General features: G+C 32.2%; 1 pseudogene; it reads left to right on the forward strand.

Annotated features, from left to right (window-relative positions):
• Nucleotides 1–13,047, forward strand: part of LOC142616604 (uncharacterized) — an 84,664-nt pseudogene extending 71,617 nt beyond the window's left edge.
• Nucleotides 13,048–23,267: the final 10,220 nt, after the last annotated feature.

Below are 23,267 nucleotides of genomic sequence, written 5' to 3' on the forward strand. Positions count from 1 at the left end.
CATGTGCTTAGTACAATGGCTCAAAATCTCTTATTCACCATCTATCATTGTTTTACTCCTGGTTAAGCCAATCTGAAAAGCAGTGCTAAGCTAAATAATGTGGCAATCCTGACCTTGTCCATGTTTTCCCTCGTCCTCCTTAAAGCATTACTGTCTTTCCTTCAAAAAATTCTTCTTCCTCTTCTCTTGTTTTATCTTAACTTTTGCAATTATATTAAATAATTAATATATGTACTCTTCTCTTTCAATCTGTGCAACTTTCAATTGCTTCAACCAAAACCAAAAGTATCTTTACTTATGCTTTTCACCTGGATTCTTAAATTTTAATATTGTTAATTGTCATAGATGTTTCTTTGCTTTTATTGATTCGCTGAATAATATTACTTAGATTGTTCATAAATTTATTGAAAGATAAATGACATTGGACAAGTATGCATTGAGCTGGCTACCAGGAGAAATGTATAGTAAAATTTGCAATAAGCATAAAGCAATGGCCCCAATAAGCCTTTTCTTCTGCAGAACCTGCCTTGAGAGTGGGGCTCACTTCTTCATATTATTCATATTTGATTGGTTGAGGTTGAGGAATTATTTAAGCACATGTTTTTATTTGCTTGTTTCTTTCTTCGTTAATTACGAATATTTGAATTAATGATAATCTCAACGCCACAACTTTGTCAGTGTTGAGATAACAATTGTACCTGCTGATAAAACATCTTTATCCCTTAAGTGTTTGTGCTTAAAAGTGAGTCTCTAAACCTTTAAATTAAATTCTCAAAGTAGTTTCGAGTCATGCTGTTGCCATTGGAAAACAAGACAATCAGTAATTGATCGATTGAAAACCTTATTTTCTGATCAATTTGTTTTGAACTTGAATTTTTGAAGTTCACAAAGCAATTTCATTCAAATTTTTGAAGCAAACCGGTTCTAAACTCTCTCTATCTTAGTTTGCATTCTCATTTTCTCATCTATATTATGTGATTGTTAGAGCTTGGTTCTGTTGATTTTCTTTTTTCTTTCCAATTTTAGAATCTCTATATTTGGCTGAGAATCTAAAAGCGCTTGGAGGATTTAGAATTCTGTGGTTTTTATTTGAATTTTTGCTTGAATAGAGTATTGAATTTGAAATGCTATGCTAAAATTGGATGTGAGAAGAATAGGTTAGTGAAAATTAGGGCTTACATGTTATCTATTCTATGAGCAATCCATGGAATTGTAAACCTGCTGTAATTTGATTTTTGGTGAGAATCCCATGTCCTTGGCTAAATCTTATTGGTGTAGAATTTATTTTTTATTGTATATGTTTAATGGGTGATATGTGATCAAGTTAAGAAATCTAGTTGTGACATCTAAAATTTCCGCCCTTAGGCTGTAAAAATGCTTCTAAATTTACATTAGTCAAGTGCCAAACCACAGAGTGGTATTACAGGGTTGAAACTTAATGCTGATCTTGGAAGATTTGTAAGAGATAAGAATCCAAATAATTATATATATCCTTCCAATATTTTCTTTTTCATTTGGCTTAGTGTCTACCTGTCGTTTTATGAATTACAGCTTTTGTCATGATTATGGTTCTTTGAATTCTGTTGAAATTCAGTAGTGAAGAATTGAAGATTTCCACCCAGTTTCTTTGTACAAGATTGTCTCATGTCAATCTCAACAAACCTGAATGCCATATGTTCATGGTCCTGCCTTTTCATTCCTGATCGAGTGTATGTGATGGACATCTACCTAGTTTAAGGGAACTTGTCAATTTTATGTTAGAAGGACTATAAAACTTTTTCAGTACTTTGGGCCACCTGCAAGCATGCACTTGCCACTAGTTTAGGAGGTGAAAAGGTCGGGTGGGCTGGGATGTGGTTGGGGAAGGTTCAGGTTTGAATCTTGCTTAGCAAAAAAAACAGGTTTAACTAGTATGTGGCTCTTTAATCTTCTAAATTACCAATACTTTGAATGAATCAATTATTATTGTTTAACAACTGAGAACCAGATCAAGTTTATAGTTCTTTTACCTTTGTCTTGTGTGTTGGTTATTTTATGAATTTTTTGAGCTATATATCTATGTTTTGTGAGTTCTTGCAGAAAATCCAGAGTAAATTTAGAAACAAATACGGTTTGCTAATAACATAACAAAAAGGCATCTTTTGTTTTGCACATAATGTCTTGTTGAAAAGTGACTAATATAACAATTGTGGTTAAGGAGAAGTGGCCTATATATACTAGCCTTCAAATGACCGAGTGAGCTCAGTTCTTGATCATTATATTTATATTCTTGAGGGTAGTAAATCTGCTTTAGTTAATTCTCAAGGAAAAGATTTGTTGATTAAATACTTTCTTGCTGATGGGGCATTTATGTCTTGATTTTTGTTAGTTAAGGCATTGACTGTTGATGGTGGAATGGAAAATCCTGATTGTTGTTGCATGTTTGAGTTACCTAATTAATTCTTCGTTGGGTTGGGACTTGGGACTGAGATTTTCTATGCTTTTAAAGCTTAATTAAAGATAGATTGTGTTTCAGCCAAATTCATTGGATAAAACTAAAGTGTATCTACCTTCTTACTGACTATCCCAACCATTTTGCATAATTTGATGGAATTTGTAGGGAGCTACAGTGAAGTTGACAGAATTGGGAAGATATACTTAAGCTTCCTCTGCATCAGGACTTGACTAAGGTATTTTCATGCTTCCATGTTTGAAATTTTTATGAATTTTATCTACAATAAACTGGACGTGGTGCTTTAACCAGGCTTCCAAGATAGTTTTTCTGCTGATCTTTTGACTTTCGTGCACCATAGGTAAAACCAAGTGACCCTGATGTTTTCCATTTGCTTGGAGAAGTCAAATACGAATTCAAAGGTATGTGATTTACAGGTTGTCAGTTGTACGCATCTATGAGGATTATTCTTAAATCAAAATTGGTCAGGATGCCTATATAAAATTTGATGTCCATCCCAGCATCTTGTTTGATTATTTGAAGGATGTCATTCTTTTATCAAAATATACTTTGATAGATTAGTCTCTCTGTGACAAATGTATGTTTACTTATTTAGTATCTTGCTCTTATTTGATGTATTTGTTCTTAGGGGTGTAGGTTATGAAATAATTGCATGGTGGATTTGCATGGACTGCCTTAACAGTATATTTACAATTAATATGTGCTTAGTACAATAGCTCAAAATCTCTTACTCCTGGTTAAGCCAATCTGGAAAGCAGTGCTAAGCTAGATAATGTGGCAATCCTGACCCTGTCCGTGTTTTCCCTCGACCTCCTTAAAGCATTACTATCTTTCCTTCAAAAAATTCTTCTTCTTCTCTTGTTTTATCTTAACTTTTGCAATTATATTAAATAATTAATATATGTACTCTTCTCTTTCAATCTGTGCAACTTTCAATTGCTTCAACCAAAACCAAAAGTATCAATTCCACCAGTACAATCTTCCCCTACTGCTTATTACAGTATTACTAACTAGTATTATATTGATGTTTCCAGGGAGAAAAATGATGGAGAAAGAGATAAAGAGGTAAGCACTAATTTAATAAAGGTGGCAAGGAAAAGTCCTAGGAAAGGCCATAATGCAAATGAACTATCTACTGCAGTTTTAACTAATATTCGATTAATCGGATAGAATTCTTGTAGTCCCACCAGCATTGTGTGAAAAACATATACATGTATGCATTATTTAAATATACATATATGCAGTAGGCCTGTAGCACTACTCTTTGGAGAATTAGACAATATCACTGAGCTATTGTGATTACAAACTCACCATTAGACAATAACACAAAGCCTACTAAAATTGGATGTAGAAAAAAATTGGTGTCATTTTCATAAGAAGAACTCTATTATGTATCATGATGGATTAGTGTGGTTGACACAAGTAGTTTATATTGCAGGGCTGTCATGCTTCATTCTTGTTAGATAGCTGTGGAAGCATATTCAATGAGAAGAGGTCATATCCTAACCGGAATTCAAAATGACTAAATTACTCTTAATCAATACTCGATTCTGAATAAATTTTCAATCTGATATGACGTAATTGGTTATAGGTTTGATGGTTTTTTTTTTTTTTTTTGGGATTCTGTTTATCCAGCTTGTGAAGGAATTCTACCTATGGCCAGAAGTTTTAGAAACAATGGAGCTATTGCAAGAGAACAGTCGGCTAGAAGTCCTAGAAAAAATGGAGCAATTGCAAGAGAAGAGTCTACTGGAAGTTCTAGAAAGAATGGAGCAATTACAAGAGAAGAGTCGGATGGAAGTGCTAGAAACAATGGAGCTATTGCAGGGGAAGAGTAGCTAGAAGTGCTAAAAATTATGGAGCTATTCCAAGAGAAGAGTCGGTTGGAACTGCTAGAAATTATGGAGCAATTACAAGAGAGCAATCTGGAACAAGTGAAAGCGGTGGCTCATGAGTTGGTAACTAAAAAAAATACATTTTTTAAATTAAAATTCTTAGTTTCTTTTCAATCACCATAATTTCCTTTCTAATATTTGCAACCATTTATAGTTGACATGTGTCTATCAATTTTTTTAGGCTACACAGGAAATAAGAAAGGGCGATGGGCTACACGGAATCTAAATTTAGCAAAACTTTTTACGAAGGAAAGGTTCCCAATCATATGGAAAAGGGGAAGACTAGTAGGGAAATACTCTATAGTATTCAAATTGGAGTGTACTGCCCTTGTTAGGCGGATTAGTATGGTACCTTTACAAGTCAAAGATTGGAGAGAGGTGCCTTATCAAAACAAAAGAAAGCTATTTGATTATATATTGGTGCATTATATAAAAGTACTTTGAAATAAAAGTTTACTTTATAATGAACAAATGTAATCATTATTAGTTTTCATTTTTTAGGATCACTTCATTGTTGAGGGTCAAGAGACTCTTGTTTGGCGGCAGATGAATAGGTCATACAAAAATTACCAAAGCTCCTTGAAGAAAAAATGGTTTGAGCCATATGAGGAGGATGCTGAGGAGGCACTAGAAATTTTGCCACCTATCATGGCAAATTATGATTGGAACTATCTTGTGAATTTACGGAGCAACAAGGACTGGAAGGTACTACTACATATGGAAATTATTATCTTGTGAAATTTTGTAGAGAATTATAAATATTTTTTAATCACGTATCTTTATTGTATATGTATGTTTTTGAATGTAGGAAATGTGTGATAAAAACAAGTATGGTCGTTCCAAAAACTTTTTCGTTCACATTACTGGATAAAAAAGTTTCCAACACAAAGTGAAGAAGAGGTTTGTATATATCATTTTAAACTTAATTTTTTTCAAGGTAAAATATTGTTGCATAGTTATTTATGGTGCTTGACATTTTATGGAATGTCTATACTTTGTGTTGTTTAAATGATAGACATTTTATGGAATGTCTATGCTTTGTGTTGTTTAAATGATAGAGGGAGAAAACTTGAGAAGATCCTAGCCGCCTTCAATTATTTGAGATCACACACATGAGGTTTAATGGACAAGCTGCAAATGAAACTACATAGGAAGCATTGGTATGAAAATTCCTAAAAATACTTGTATAACTTGTTGTTAAGATTTCTTTTTATATGTCGTTAGGAAATGTATTTTTTATGTGCTTTTAGCAAATTTGGTATAAAATTATAAATGCTCTTTTAATGCAGATGAAATTTAAGAGACTTACTACTGAAGTGAGTGAAGGGTCTTTGCAAATGTTCGGTGATGAAATGTTTGTAGAGGCATTTGAATTGAACATCATGGTCGTGTTTGTGGTTATGGAGATGATGTTAGTCCTACAGTATTCTGGGGTTCCTCTTCATCTACTATTCGTGACCTCCCAATGCAATTGAAAGAATTTGAGGCAAGACGTAAGGAGAATGATGCTAACTTTTTGAGGCAGTTGAAAGAATCTGTGGAATGAAGCAAGGAGAATGATGCTACACTTACAAGGAAATTGAAAGAATCTAAGGAACACTGCAAGGAGAGTGACGCTAATGTACAACTCTTGAAGGCACAAGTTCATCGGGTAAAGAGTTTGCTAGCACAAGTACTCAAGAACATGGCCCCATTTAAGCCAGCTCAATCTGATAGTTCTTCCTAACGTTACCAACCAGGTTAGTTTGTTAGTCATTTAGCATTCATAAATTTAGTCATTTAATTTGCTGTTGCATTTGATGATGATACTAGAATTGTAAATAGATTGATCCATGAAAGAATCATCATTAAATTGTGTTGGAAATCTCTGTCAAAAAGCATGTATTATTGGTGTTTGGTCTATCTGTACTCTAAATTTCAATTTGTTACCTTTGGGCCTTGACCTTTTGATCTAGACAGTTAATCAAGTTTAGGTAGCTCCTCACTTAAGTCTTACCCAATTTTATGCGATTTGCAGGCCGTCCTGAATGCACACAATGGTGTAACATCTACAATGAAACTTAGGCTCTGTTTGGGAGTTCATAAGAGAAAGGAATAGAAAGGAATGAAATGATCATAAGGGAATGGAAATGAATGGAATAGAATGGAATATATTTAAGTAAGAGAAAGGAATGGAAAAGAATGGAATGGAATGGAATTAAGTAACATTGATTGGATGTTTTAAAATAAAGGAATGAAAATGAATGGAATGTAAGTAATCTTGCTTGGGAGTAACATGGAGGGAATGAAATAGAATCATTTTATGACAATATTACTATTAAACCCCTATTTTAAAATAAAGGGTTGAATTTATAGGAGCATTTTGAGAGTTTTAGTAAAAAATTCATTAAATCTAATTTCATTCCCTCCCATTCCTCCTAATTTCGGGGGGAATGAAAATTTAAGGTTTTAAGGGAATAGAGATGAATGAGTGTTCCCTCCTACTCATTTCATTCCCTCCTACTTAAACTCTCAAACAATGGAATGGACTTTTCATTTTCTCCATTAAAACTCCCAAACAAGGGAAGGGAAGGGAAGGGAAAAATATTCTAAAATTATTCTTTTCATTTCTTTCCTTTCCATTCCATTCCCTCCTCTCAAACTAGGCCTTAGGGCAAACTAGGTGGATATGCACTTGTTAGAGTGGATATGCACTTGTTAGAGTGGATATATGTGTTTTATGGAGTAAGGAAAATATGGGAGGAGGGATGGGTTGTCCTCTATGGGAAGTACAAGAAGAAAGGATGCATCATCATTTTTTCAATGATACAAGCTTTTGTCATGGGCCTAGCCATCTTGTTGGGAATTAGCACTTCTCCATATATTTGTCACTATCTATTACTTGAGGATAATTGATGGAGCACAATGGTTTTCAATTTTTTTTCTTTTAATTAGATTTTTTGAAAAATTGGAACTATTTGAATACTTGAAAATTAGATTGGTGTTTTAGTTTTTAAATGAGAACTAGTCACAGACTCACGTGATGCATGAGAATATATTATTACTTTGAAATTGTGTTACGATGTATAATATGTTCTCTCTAAAAATTTTAAAAAAAAAATTCTAAAATCATTTTTCATTTATCCATCTTTACATATATATCATTTTAATATTTTAGGTGTGTTTGATTGAAATTATTTCTTTTTGAGGTGGTCCATATTTTTCTAAATTATATTATGGTACGTTCTGTTTTCCTTTTTTTTTTTTTTTTTCTTACAACTAAATTCTTTAAGTTTTTTAATTAATTTTTTTTTTATGTTTCAATATATTATTCAAATTTCTCATTTCTTAAATAAGATATCATGATAATCAAAATTCATCACAAAATTACACCTAATATTACTCAAAAAGTTGAGAAACATATTCAAATACATAGTGAGATTGTATTTTAATATAACTTCTAATTTTCACTTTCCAAATAACTAAGTATTATGTCAAACAAAAATTAAACAAAAGCTATGAGAGGGAGAGAGAAGGCTTGTGATGGAGAACTCAAAAAACAGTATTATAAAAATATAATGATTCATCAACCTAAAGTTAAGTTGCAAGAATGAATAAATAATCGAGAAAGAGAATAATCACATTTTTCGGGAGAGACCTGAATTGGATAAATTTATAGAAAATTAGATGAGAAGATGAATAGTCAAAATAAAAAATATAGTCACACCAAATTATCCAAATCATGTTATGTAATTCAATAACATTATATTCTTATATTCTATCTTTATAATGCAATATGATAGCATTTAACAATAAAAAAAGGAAAAAAAATAACAACTTGAAAACACAAAACCAAAAAGTTTGGAGCGTGAAATTCAATTCAATCCTATTTATTTTTTGTAGGGGTTTGCATCAACCTAAAGTAGAGTTTTAAAGAACACACAAATTCATCAACCTAAAGTAAAGATATAAAACATTAAAAAAAAATCTACACAAAAAAGAAAAAAAAAAAAAATATATATATATATATATATATATATATATATATATATATATATATATATAAGAGAGAGAGAGAGAGAGGGAGGGAGAATAATAGTAGAGTTCTAAAGAACATGAAAATTCATCAATATAAAGTAAAGATAAAAAATATTTAAAAAAATACCAAAAGAAAAGAAAAGCACAAGAAAGAGAGAGAGTAATAACCTTTTTATGTGATAAAATATGTATAGAGTGAAAGAGATTAGCAAATTTATAGTAAGAGAATGGGGATAAGAATAGTCAAAATAAAAAGAAGATAAAGGGATAAAGGAAAAGTGATATTAATGTTAATAGTAGTGGGGAGATGAAAAGCAAAAAGAAAGGGGAAAAGTTGGAGAAAATGTAACTGTAAACTACAACATTAATAAATAAATAAAAAGAGTCAAAAATAAAAGAGAAATTATTGAAAATAAGTAGGTGATATGACTATTGACGTGGTTCAACAGACGCGTAGTAACAATAAATTCTACGCTTCAGCTTTTAGATATATAGATGAAGTTTAATTTTGAATTGCACAATTGTATTTATGTTTATATTTTGAATTGCATTATTAAATTTTGATCACGTGAGAGAACACATCGAAATTTATTTATTTATTTTAAAAAATACTTATCTCAACGGTTTCAAATTGTCGAAACTTATCTTGAGAAAGCATACGTTTCGACACTTTTAATAATATTTCAACATACTTTTTTTGACGGTTTTAACCGTTGAATATAGCAAAATTTCTTGTATGTAGGGTAATACATGAGGTGTGATTGAAAATGAAAAATTAAGGGATAATTCCACCAGATATGTTGTAAATGGATGTTCATGTTGGGGGTTGTTTCTTCAGTCAGTATTTTGGGGTAAAATGGGCAATTTTTGGAGATTATTGTAGTGCTTTGGACAAATTGGTATGCATTGTCCCCATCACAATGTCACACTTAACTATGTTGTGAATTTGGGTATGAAGTTGGGACTTAGGTGCATTCCTAGACTTTCTCCACAAAGTAGACATTTATTCCCACATCTTAGTTTCTCATCTTTGAAATTGTTGGGCCTAACGGCTCTGACCTAAATTATATAGTTATATATATATCTTTTTTTTCTTTATGGGACCTAAATTATCTGTTAGAGTGGGCATGAGCATGGTTAATCACCAAAACCTATCAACTTTAGCGCCATTCTAGACTCAAATCCATCTAAGCTGAAAACACATATTTGAACACAACAAAGTATTTAATACAACGTGACATGACTATGCAATTACTAAAGCCAGGACTAACATCTTTGCAAGAATTTTTATAGTGAGCCATGGACATTAATAATAGTTTTAGGTGCTGGTCCAAGGTCTAGAATTAAAGTCGATAGCCAATGGAGCTTCAAATTGAACATCAAGTTTAGAGGCTGTTACATATACACAAAATCAATGAATCCAACATGGGAATAACATGTAATTGAATTAGGATCATGGAAATTATTTCAAGGAAACGCATAAATAACAAACACCATGGCTGTAAAGGATACATCATGTAGAAAATTCCTTAGAAAGAGCTGAAATAAAAGTATAGCTTAATTCAAAGACAGATTTAGTGTTTTTGGTTCTTGACTAGATAAGGTTGCATAAGGTCTCTGTAACATGAACTTGCAGCCACTTTATTCATGAATTAACATCAAGAACACTTGGCCATGGAATTCAATTGATTCAAGTAACAAGAAATATTCACAGCCAAATAAAAATCAGTGCATGAAATCACAACTTATATAAATTTGAAGGTAGGATCGGTTCAGGTAGAATAGGTTAGTCTTGCACCAAAGTTTCTTTCTCTCTCTTTTTATTTTTAGCTCCCTCATATTTTAGCCGCTTACACACTATGTCTTTGCCCGAAACATGGAAAGCCAATACACAATTTTTGGCTGGTTACATGAAAAAGGAGGATGTGGCATGTCAAGGAGGAGGTGTCATATGGTGGCAATGTTTGTTGTCAAAGAAGTAGGAGGTGTCAAGAAATAAGGCTGGTGGTGTGAAAGGGAAAAGCATGAGGTGTCATGGGCTGGACACTTAAACCTTTATTTCCAATATGGTACTTAAGTTTCTTCTAAATTGCACTCAGTCCCCTACCTTTCAAGATTTTCTACAACATCACCCTTATCACCCTTATTTAACTTCCACATCAATTCAGTAAATGTCTTCTTTCATTTTTAATCACCATTTACTTAGGATATTACATGATTACCTTTAATGAAATAATGCACGCACACTTAATTATAGGGTTGGAGGTGCAAGATATCACAATTGTTATGGCATATGTTGATTCTCAATTGTCCTTACATCGTAGCGTCATTTGAGACACTACCAACAACTATGTTCTGTTGTGGCATTTTCTATTTAATGGGTCAATTGGTGTATAATATATCGAGATCTTCTTTTAAAATTCCAAATAACCTATTCAATGCCACTTGTTTGACAAGGGATGTTAGTGTATAATATATTTTTCATACATATTCACCTTTGAGTAATCTAAAATCAAGGACCATCATTGTATCCTTGATATTAGCCTTAATCAAGGATATCTGCCTCTCTAATTAGTAATTAGTCTACTATGAGGCCTACATACCCTACACTACATATTTAACCTCCTTTCTTGCATTAGGATGAACAAAAAACACATGGGACCCACACATGAACTCAATGAAAAAAAAAAATTGGATGCATCAGTCATAACATGACACTTAACTATGTTGTGATTTTAGACATGGAGTTAGGAATTAGGTGTATTCATAGACTTTCTCCACAAAGTACACATTTTTTATCATATCTCAATTTCTCTTCATTGAAATTATTGGCCCTGACAGCCCTGCCTAAACTATATATATATTTTATTGGTTATGGGACCTAAATTATATGTTGAGTGGGCATGAGCATGGTTAATGGACCCAACACCTATCAACTCTAGTGCCATTCTAGACTCAAATCCATCTAAGGCCCAATTTTCTTTTATGTATGTAGAACTTGTGCAGATGCTACGAAGATGAGACACTGTGGGGACTAAGGAGCATGTGCAAAATCATTGTGCAATGGAGCAAATGACACCAGGACAAGTGATGGTGTTACTTCAAATGTGGACTCATAAGTACATTGATGTTTGGATTAATTTTCTCTAGGGCACTAATTATAGGGATCTGGGAAATGCACAATATTCAAAATAATTGTGTAATAATATAGACAATCCATATTTTTCTTTACACAAATTAACCAAATCTTGGGCAATGAAACAAATTGGGCACACCCGTGGCAATTAATTTGATAGTTTTTTGGATGGAGTTACTATTCTTGAGGATGATTTATTTAGAAAATTTTTGGATCAAAAGTATGATTTGAATGTAAAGATTAGCTCATAAAACAAAGAGAAAAAAAGAAAATCATATGTATATTAGCCTAGTCTTCCATTTCATGGAAATTTATATCCATGGAAAACATTCAAGATTTATACATAACACATGATATGCACACCAACTTGTGAGCTTACCACCCACCCATTATGTCCTCCATGTTACATTTTAATTTATATGTTTTAATATTAACAATTTAACATTAAGTGTTGGGATTCAATCATATGAGCCTTATGGCTCAATAACACTATCTAAGTGCTGGACACAAAGATGTCTCAGGACATAAAACCTACAAAGTTACAAAATGATATCATTAAAACAAATTCAAATGAACCGACCCATCAATCAGCTTATCAATTAACCACACCAATAAGCCCAATTGCCCAAACCCAACCAACCCAACCCAACAGATTAGTTAAAAGTGTCTTTACTTTACACTTTACACCCAAAACTGAAAACACTGTTCCGCCGAAGACAAGGGATTCTTGTCCATAACCTCTAATCGTTCCAATACTGATGATGCTGTATATTTGTGGGACCCCAATATTAGAAACTTTAGAGAATTCGTTTTTAAGCAATTGTTTTTCTATCAACCAAGAAGTTTGGGTTTCTACCGGATTTGCTTATCAATCCAAAACAAATGACTACAAGGTTGTAAAGCTTTGGAGTACTCCGGTTGTGGCTGAGGTTTACACGTTAAGCTCGGTCTCATGGAAAAAGGTTTAAATCTCTCTGAGATCCAATGTTGTGGTCTCTGATATCGACTTGTTTTCATCTGCTCAATTTGTTAGTGGGGCTTTGCATTGGTTGGCTGAATGTGAAAGGGAAGGGGATTCCTAGATCAAAATATGATTTTGTCATTTGATGTCGATTATGCCTGATGGAGATAAATTGCATGAGCAAAGTCTATTCGTGTTCAAGGGAAATTTGGCTTTCATAACATATGGATACCCCGAAAATGACGACGGCGAACTGTCAGACTCGCAATGCTTTATTTGGGTAACGAGGGATTATGGTGTACATGAATCTTGGAATAATCTTTTTTCTATCTGGTTTGAAAATGTTGATATAAGTTTCTATGGTTGCACTGGGCATGGTGAACTTCTACTTGACAAGAAAGTCAAGGAAGAATCCAGTAATGATGAAATTAAAATACATTATTGCAATGAGTCTATGATTCTTTCAAATGACCCTGAAACTTTACATGAGAAGGATCTTGGTATCCTACTATATGTTACGCATATAGGTACTACGTTGAGAGAAAGCCTTGTCTTACTTGATGGAGGAACCGAGCTATCTGGATAAGAAGTGGAATCATTAATGTTAATCATTGGATTTTATTAGGTAAGTGTGATTCGATTAAGAACATTATCATGTTGTTTCCTTTGGTATCTTCTGTTTTGCTGTAGGCATAAATTGACTGATATGATGTAAGTGAATTTAATTTAGATGTATATCAACCCTTTAGGCTTGTGGCGATTTCATGAAATAACAAAAAATTTAATTTTGACTTTTTGTGTGCCTCTCTGATGGTTTTGCATGCTATAAGAATAGAGATCTTACTTAAATCCAAAAAAAAAAATGGAGCATAGAAGGGGGAGGAAAAGAAGCCCTATGATGAGAATGTTGAATTGGGATGTGGAAGTTCTTATATGGTGAGTATAGGCCCAGCAAAGGTCTTGTGCTTGGTTCCTTGATCAAAATGATATATATCTTGCCAATACATTGTGTTTCTATTAGTATTGCTGTGGTCATTTAGTGAAAATATTTTTTAACAGATTATTAGTTTAAGGTAATATGGTAAGTGATTTTTGAACTTCAAAGTTTATGGTAATTTGGATAGTATTTCTAGTCTTTTGTTTTATATGAAGAAGATTTAAACGGTTATTTTGAACTAAAGTTATCTTTTGCTTGGACATCATACAAGTATTTTTTTTTTTTTCAAACTCTCTAGAGTTGATTTCCATTTTGTAAGTTGATCGCCATTGTAAATTGAACTTTTTCATTGATATCAGATTTTTTTATCAGATTTCTCTAAAATCATAAATTTGTTTAATTACGTCTATTGTCTTTTGTGTAAAATTTGGGAGGAGTAATAAACCATCTCCTTGATTGCCCAATCTCTAGTTGCTTCTAGGAATTGTCTTTATTTATTTCAAGGTACACTTGTGACACTCCAAAAATTTATTTTTCCTCGAATTCAATCATTCCGTCAAGAATGAGTACGTGGTATCCATAATTTTCATCAATACAGGTATACGTTGGTAGCTTCTGGTCAATTTTAGTGCCTCAGATTAAAGTTTACTTAAACCATTTCTCGGTCAACCCCCTAGACATGCATATACTTCATTACGTGGATTCGTTTTATATTGATTGCACCAAGGCATACAGTAACACTCTCCATCAAAATTTCAAAACTCATTCCTCACCATAGGTCATAGCTTAAAGACTTAAAAGGGAAAAATTAAATAAACCCATATTTCGTCCTACTTTTCAAGCAGATATCTAAGCGAGACCAATATCATAGGATGGTAGCATCAAATTTTATTTTTGGGGGGGCTTTGAAGGCACATACAACATGGCTAGATCATCCAATGGTAACACAATTCAGTTATATCTGGGTGACTTTGCTCTTTTACACGCACTGAATTTCCAGCCTCAGTTTTGGTGTCAACACTTAAAGTTACTGGGGCTTCAGATTCTGCTGTTAGAGGTAGCAGCTGACTTTTGACTTCTGTAGCTTTAGATATATCTCCTGATCTTCGAGTCTCTAAGCCTTGTTGATACTGAGTTTGAAGAATTGATTGGATGTCATAAACCCATTTTTCTTCCTACTTTTCAAGAATTGATTGCATCCCTATGATAACACTTCAGTTGTTTGTTAATATATACAAAGAGTAATTTTGAACTAAATTTATGTTTTGATTGGATGTCATACAAGTCTTTTTTCTTTTTCTTTTTTTCAAATTCTCTGTAGTTTATTTCCATTTTGAAAGTTGAAATTGATAGACATTCCGGTTCTCAAATAAAAGTTTTTCATTGATTTCAAATTCTTAATCAGATTTCTCTAAAATTATAAATTTTTTAATGCATCTATTGTCCTTAGTGTAAAAGTTGAGAGGAGTAATAAGCCATCTCCTTGATTATCCAATCTCTGCTTTCGCATTGGTTGCTTCTAGGAATGGTCTTTATCTATTACGAGGTACACCTATGACACTACAACAATTTATTTTTCCTCAAATTCAATTTTTCCTCGGGATTGTTTTTCTTGACCCAAAAACTTTACATGAGAAGAATCTTGATATTCAAATTCAACATGGTTCAACTATAACTACTACTTTCGTTGAAAGCCTTGTGTTACTTGATGGAGCGACTGAGCTATATGGATAAGAAGTGAAGTCATTAGTGATAATCCTGTGATTTTCTTAAGTGTGATGCAAGTGAGATTAATAACATATTATTTCCTTTGGTATCATTTTGCTTTGCGGTAGGCATAAAAACATTGGTATGATGCAGAGTGGAATTCTTTTTTTCTATTTATTTATGATTTTTTAACATAGCTTAATGCTTGTGGAATGGATATCAAATACTGGAGGAGAAGAAGTTTGAATGATGTGATGTGCAGATTAGCTTGGGGTTCTGGAATTTTTCTTCTTTATTGCAGAGAAATAGGACATTCATGGAGGTCTAATAAGCTTAGAAGAAGGTATTGTGCACTCCATCAATTTGTGAGTCAAGAGTCAAGACCTGTGTGGTTGCTAGAGGAAGGTTCAAGAACTATTGTTTTGTATAGAGCGTTTTTATTTTGTGTTTGCTTGACTCTGTTTTTGGAAAAAATGTTCTTAATTCTTAGTGATAGTGTTTGTTTGAACTCCCTTGCTCTGTGTTGGCAATTATACTTTTGCCGCAATTTGCTTGCCTTTGGGCTTAGATTGGATGTCTTAAACTCATCTCTCTTCCTACTTTTCAAGAATTGATTATAGCCCTATAATAACACTTCAGTTGTTTGTTAATATATACAAAGAGGTAATTTTGAACTAAATTTATGTTTTGATTGGATGTCATACAAGTTTTTTTTTTTTTTTTTCTGTTTTTTTCAAACTCTCTGTAGTTGATTTTTTTTTTTTTTTTTTTGGGAACTCCCTTGCTCTGTGATGGCTGTTTGTTGTGTTCCCTGCCAATCAAAGGACAAAATTTTGGTTGGTTTTTTGCTTTTAAACCAAACAGGTATGTGCCTCAGATAAAGTAGAGAATTTGAGACGCACCTATGTCTAGGAATGGTTTTCACTTGTTACTGTATAATCACTGTCTGCCTATGAGTTATGACATTCCAACATTGTTTTTATTTTTATTTTATATATATATATATATATATATATATATATATATATATATTTAATCACTCTATCAAGAATATGATTACTGCTGATTTTTTTTCATTTGAACAGGAATGGTTTTTAAGCAAAATTGAAAATTTGTAGTTTATTGAAAATTTATAGTTTGTGGGTATGGGATTATGTCTGTCTATTTTTAATAATAGCTGTAGTTTAAGAAAAGTTTTTAATTATTTAGTTGGCATACTCTTGATATCATTCCTCTTATCCAAATTACATCATCCATTACGGCCAGCCATTTGGAACCAAAAGTTTATCTTCCCATACCATATCAACACAAAAAATGTATTGTTGCAACTTACAGCTTTACCAAATCCTAACCATATTATACACAAAAAATGTATTGTTGCAAAATGATAATGATCCTTCCATTGGTAGTGACAGATTAAGTATGTAGGCTCAAAATTGTTTTTCATTCAAGTTGTGAAACTCTCTTCTAATCTTCTTCTTTTTAGTTTTTATCATTTCCTTTTTACTTACTGATCCGGAAAGTCCATATCACCCAGAATGCCAAAATCTTGGCCGGAACACCAGTTTAATCTAGTATTTGAGACAAAACGGAACATGGGGTTCCTTTGCACTGGTTTAAACCATGGAACGGAAAATTCCAGCCATTCCGGCCATAATGGAAGAAATTCAAAACTTTGTATACAGTAGTTATCTAGGGTAAAACTCGCAGCTAAAAAAATGATCTATATGATGAAAAGAAAGGAAGCATTCCCCTACATGTTAGTTGGTAGTATTGTAGATGGCAATATCTTGTTCTGCTTCGACTGAATTGACTAATTAAGTTTTGATTTTAAAAAAAAAAAAAAAAATAGAGCAGGTAATAATTGTTAAAATATGTTGTGCTGCGAGGTTGTCGGCACTCGGCAGCGAGCTGAGTGGCAGGTCTTCTTCTCGAAAACCTGAGTTACCCGATCCGACCAGCCAAACCCTTGAAAAAGGCTGAATCTAACTAAATTCGTTTAAATTCGGCGAAAATGTGATGGTTTTTGCTCAAATCTGGTGAAGATCTCCTGGTTTTTTGTTAGATTTGGATATAATCTAGCGAATTTCGCTCGAATCTGGTGAAGATCTGGTGGTTTCTGCTAAGATTCGGTCGTTTTTGCTCATATCTAGTGAAGATTCGACGTTTTTAACTCAAATCTGGCAAAAAAAAAAAAAATACAAAAAAATTTCTTCATCGAGAACAACTTCCGCTAATGTCTTCATCAGCTTCGACCAAGCACACCGTTGTCCAACCAAGTTCAATCCAACTTGACCAGTGGGTTTTCATGGTCAACAGCAGGTCTTTCAGCTGGAAACTCAGAATGCGTTTGGATAGGAGGCTGCGTCCACGTCTGGGCAGTTTTTTTTTTTTTTTTTTTTTTTTTCCACGCGCATGTGTCACTGTTCATTGGCCATGAACAGTGATTTTAGGCCAATGAACAGTACTTTTTGGGATGAACAGTAATTTTACACATTAAAAAATTATTTTTGTACAGTATTTTCAGTTTTCAGTTTTCAGTTTTCAGCAATAAGTTCTATCCAAACGGACTCTCAATGTCAACGGGTCAATTCACACTTTCACCTAGAAAGTTTACAAATTCTTTTGGGAATACAAAGCAACACAAATACTAAAAAATAAAGGGCCTGTTTACTATTAGAGTTCAAACTCAAATTTGTACTTTTTAAATATTACACTTTTTCAAATTTCATATGTATTTTAAAAAATTATAAAAATTTTATTTCAAATTATAAAAATTTCATTTCAAATTACTTTACCAAATATTCTAAAATTATTTAAAAAATTTATGGACATATATATTTTCTAAAACATATGAGCGAGTGTAGTGTGGTTTTTTTATTTTTATTTTTAAAAGGTGTATGGTGTACTCGAAGAGTTGTACTTTTTTCTTTTTAGAAAATAAAACTAGGACACTTTAACAAGCTTCAAAGTAAAATTATTTTCAAGATAATTATCAATTTTTTCTACGCAATATGTGTGGTAATTTAAGAATGATGTGGTCAGCATTGACTAGAACATTACGTGAGTCCTACATGGTAATTTAATACATGGAGAAGGAATGGGGAACATGTTACCTAGTCTCATATTCGATCAATTTCATACAAGCTTGTTTTCTTTTCTTTTGTTCTTCTTTTTTTTTTTTTTTTCCTCCTTGTGGGAATTTCACACTAGCTCTTGGATTCCCTTAAAATACCATTATCATAATGGAATAAATGAAACTTCCTTTTCTTTTACCACAGTCCCAAACTTGATATGAACTGAATTAAAGGATGAAATTATTAACAATAACCTTTTTTAGTGATAGATCGTAGATACGATGGGTTCATAAAAATATAACAGTTTTTTTTGGAGTAAGCTGTATTTGAATTTAAGTCCCTTAATTGAAAATAAAATTATTTTTAGTTAAGTTAAGAGCATGCAAAATTTTTATCTATTTTAGAATAAGGACCTAATTTTTCTATTATAGCTAACCATTAATTTTTCAAATCTGACTATTTATTCTATATTTTATTTCATCAAAATATCAATCTTTAAAAATTCTCTCTCTTTTTATATACAATAACCACTATTCACTCTCTTTTTGTGTCTTAAGAAAACTAAAAAAAATAAATAAATATTTTGCATAAGTTACAATAAATCTTATATTTGCACAAGTACAATAGGAAATTCTCATTTTGCATATTTGGTTCATAATGTGATGTGAATGATTTTTGGAATTAATTAGCTATTTTTTGAGTTTTACGCTATTTTACGTTAGCCACTGCAAATGCTTTACCTGTGACTCATGAATTAATTGGTAATTTTCTGTTTCTTTTGATGAGGGGGGAGATTTAAATATAGAATGTTTTTGCTATAAATTCCAAGAAGTGTCATTTTCTTTTCCCTCTATTAAGAATGTTTAGAATATTTATTAGGCAAAAATATTATTTCAGTCCTTACATTTTAGAGTCATAGAGGGCGTTTGGATTGTGCATTTGCGCGTCTATGTTCACTTTTTTTTTTTTTTTTTTTTCACGTGCATCTGTCACTGTTTATTGGTCATGAACAGTAATTTTAGGCTAATGAACAGTAATTTTTTGCATGAACAATTTTTTTTATATATTTAAAAATTATTTTGCTACAGTATTTTTAATTTTCAGCAATAAATTCTATCCAAACGGACACATAATTCCTACAATTTGGTAATAATCTTTGTTATTTTCGACTTGGAGTTAATATAGCACACTAGGAAAAATTATTTAATTGCTATTTGAGAAAACCAAGTCAGCATTTTAAGAATTAAAAAAAAATAGCCACATCAGACAAATAAAACAAAAAAATTGAATGATGAGTTGAAAAGAAATTCCCCAGCTTTCTTGCATTTTCTTGTCAACCAAACACAAGTCCAGAAATACAAACTTGAACTAAACCTAAAATATTTCACCATAGCCAAATTTTAATTTAGGAAAATGTAGGAAAATAAATTCAGATAATAAATCCAACCCATCTGTAGCAGATCTGAAGAGATCGATGGAGGCACAGAAGTAGAGCCTGGTGGCTCCGTCCCAAGCCAAAAGGTTTTGCGGCAGTGACCTGGCGGATGTGGACCACGCCTTTGGTGGAGAAGACGGGTAGTTGTGAACGGGTACCTCATTTTTTGTTTTATATTTGCTTTTGGTCGCTGTTTCTCTCTCTTAGTTTTTCTCTGCTATGCTACGAGCTGGTTGTTTTAAGACAAAATATTTTATTTTTGGTTGGTCAAACAAGCTCGAGGAGTGGTGTTGGGTCTAATAAGAGATCCACGGCTTGAAATTGAAATAGAATTTGGTTATGGTGAATTTTTTGGGCTGCGTCTAAGTTTGCGTTTTTGGGTTTGTAGTGTTTGGCTGGAAAGAACACGCAATAGGCAAGTTTTATTATTATTTTATTATCAAGGTTAGCATCAAGTGTGCTAAGTGCGCACACATTTGCAACTTAAACATTTTTTGTTAATAAATTAATGATAAAGTTAAAATTGATTTCAAATTGAAAATAATATAGATCAAATTAATTGCTACTAAAATATAAGAACTAAATTAAATGTAACCTCAAAATGTAGAGACCAATATAATATATTTTCCTATTTACTAAAATGTAGCTATTGCATCTACAACTTAGACCAATATGTTACATCAGAATGTATAATTAAGTTACAAGATTTTATTAAATATTTGAAAAGCTAATGGAGAGTATGTTAAAGTACAATTAACATTTTTCCAATTATTATTACATCATGTGTGTGTCTATATATATATATATATATATATATATATATATATATATATATAAATTACTCTCTCTCTATTAATATTTCCAAACATTTTAACATTGCATCTAACTCAATTTAATAATATTTCTCTCTCTGTCAAATCCAATATGGGGTAATTATTGAGTACTTCTGGAGTACCATAAATGCATACTCTTCCCTCTCACATAACTGTGGGTCCCACTAATTAAATTTATGGCAGGACTCATTATTTATGTGAGAAGATGAACTGACTAATCCTAAGTCAAAGGGTCGAGAAACTCAAAGCTACTATTCCACTATTCTTGAACAACTTGGCGTCAGGCCTTCCTTCTTTTCGCACTATTACGGATACGAAAATAATGGGAAAAATTGGATCGCTCCCGAAAAGGAATCTATTGATTCTCTCCCAATTGGTTGGACCGTAGGTGCGATGATTTACTTCACGGGCGAGGTCTCTGGTTCAAGTCCAGGATGGCCAGGGCATACCAATTCACTTGAATGGTATGACAGTTTCTCATTCTGAATCTGTAAAATCAGAGTTTTGATCAAATCACACATCGCAGCAACAAAAGTCCACAGACCGCCTAATTGACACCAACGAGTAAAATCTCCTTGTGCTTCTGGACCCCATAGTAACAACAAAGAGTGTGCTAAACTATTAGCAGGAGTAGAAACTGCCGCGGTTAAGAAGTTGCAGCCTTCCAGACCAACCATCAGGAGAAGCAAATACAACAGGTACACTAAACAGTAAGATTGCTGAAGTAGCAATTAATGAAAAAACAGCCAATTGGAAAGCAATAGTCATCTTTCTAATCCTCCAATCTATCAACAAAAGAAACTATATACCATTTGATCCCTTTATTGGTATCGGCCAAAAAAAAAAATTGTATCGGCAACATTCTCAACACAGACATCAACCAGTCATGGACTGGTTTGAGTAGTCTTTGATTGATATAGTTTCCTATGGCGAATACTCTTCTCTTACCTCCTCCCTCAACCGACTGACCCAGTCGGCCTTCAACCATGGGCAACCCTAGTTGTCGACATGTTGGTAAGACAGGACCGATCGTTTTCTCGAACTGATCGAGAGGAGTATGCATTTATAGTACTCTTGGAGTATTTAATAATTTTTCCCCAATATGACCTCTCTCTCTCTCTCTCTCTCTCTCTCTCTCTCTCTCTCAATTAATGTTTACTAACTTTTTTACTTTCCATTTATTATTCCATCAAACCCAATTTTCTTATGAGTTCTAATTACTTCAATTAGTAAAATCTTTGATGGTTGAATAAGAGATCTAGGATTCAATCCCCGCCTACACCAAAAACCAATTGGTATCTTAGTCTGATGATAAAAAGCTATTATTAGGAGTAGACGCTATAGGTTAAAACACTCTTAGAAAAAAAATAAATGAAAACGAAATTTGTGACATTTTACCGACTATACCATTGATTTGCATTTTTTACTAGACTAGTGTATTGCAATGTATCAAAAAATTGGTTTTCATGATTTTTTTTTCCCCATACTTTGGCCTCCTATTCACATTAACTCATGCAAAAATTTCTATCCATTTTAACATAAGAACCCACTTTTTTTACTTTACACATTCACTTTTTAAAACATCTCACATCAAATTATTTATTTTACACTATATTTCATTAAAATATTTATTTTTCTTGATTATCTCTATCTTCACAAACAACACGCACCATCTGCTCTCTTTCTTCATCCTCGACATAAGTAAAAAGAGAATAAAACTAAATGCAATATGAATAGTGTTAGTATAAATTTACGCGGATACTATAACAAAAATGTATTTTTTCATAATTTTGCATGATCTAATGTGAGTGAATTTTGGATTTGGTTGGCTAAAATGTGATCGTTGTTCTATCATACAAGCACTGATGCGTGTGCTTTGAGGCTCTAAATCCTAGTTTCGTCCCTGCATGAGAGTGACGCATGTCATCTTACTAGTGTTGGTTCAACCAAGTTTATATCCAAATTTTATCCTATGAGTAAAAGTTTATGTGGATGATTTTAACAATTGCCACATACTTAGTTGAAAGAATTTTCCTTCAATTTAATCGAAGGTAAACGTTTTTACTATTTTGGGTGTTATATGCCCTTTTTTTTATAGATAAAATATGTTTTGATGTAGTTACACGATACTTTTTCTATTGTCTGGAGATTATCTGTAGACTGCGTGTAGAGACTTATGTGGTGCGTGAAAATATATAATTATTTTGTGATAAGGTATAATGTGTAATTTTTTCTCTGAAATTTGTTTCCTCTAAAGATGAAAAAATTTCTTCAAGTATTTTTCATTGCTCTATTTCTACATATATAACGTTCTATTATTTTATATTTGAGTGTGTTTGATTGATATTTTTTTTAAGGTGGTCCATATTCTTAATTTTAACTACTATTTATAGTGCGTTTGTTTTCCTAATTTGTTTATTTAGAACTAAACTTTTTAATTTTTGAATATTGTATAAATTTCTACTTCCCTTATGGAAATTATCATTATAATCAAAACTCACCACAAAATTATAATACTATTTTAACAAAAATTAAAATTAAACTAAAGGCATTAATTAAGATAGACGATATAATAATTTATTACTCACATAATTTGTAGGCACATTTAAATATATAACCATGTAGATTTTATTTGATTCTCAAAAAAAAATGTAGATTTTATTTGATTATAAACTCAAATCTTTACTTTCAAAATAACTAAATGTAAATACAAACTAAAATCAGCAAAAATGATAAGAGGGAAAAAGGAGACTTGTGATGGAGAATTAAAAAATACAACACTAAACGTATCAACAAAATATAGAATTATAAAAAAAA

The sequence above is a fragment of the Castanea sativa genome, chromosome 11 (genome assembly GCF_040712315.1).
Source record: "Castanea sativa cultivar Marrone di Chiusa Pesio chromosome 11, ASM4071231v1".
NCBI classification, from domain to species: Eukaryota; Viridiplantae; Streptophyta; class Magnoliopsida; order Fagales; family Fagaceae; genus Castanea; species Castanea sativa.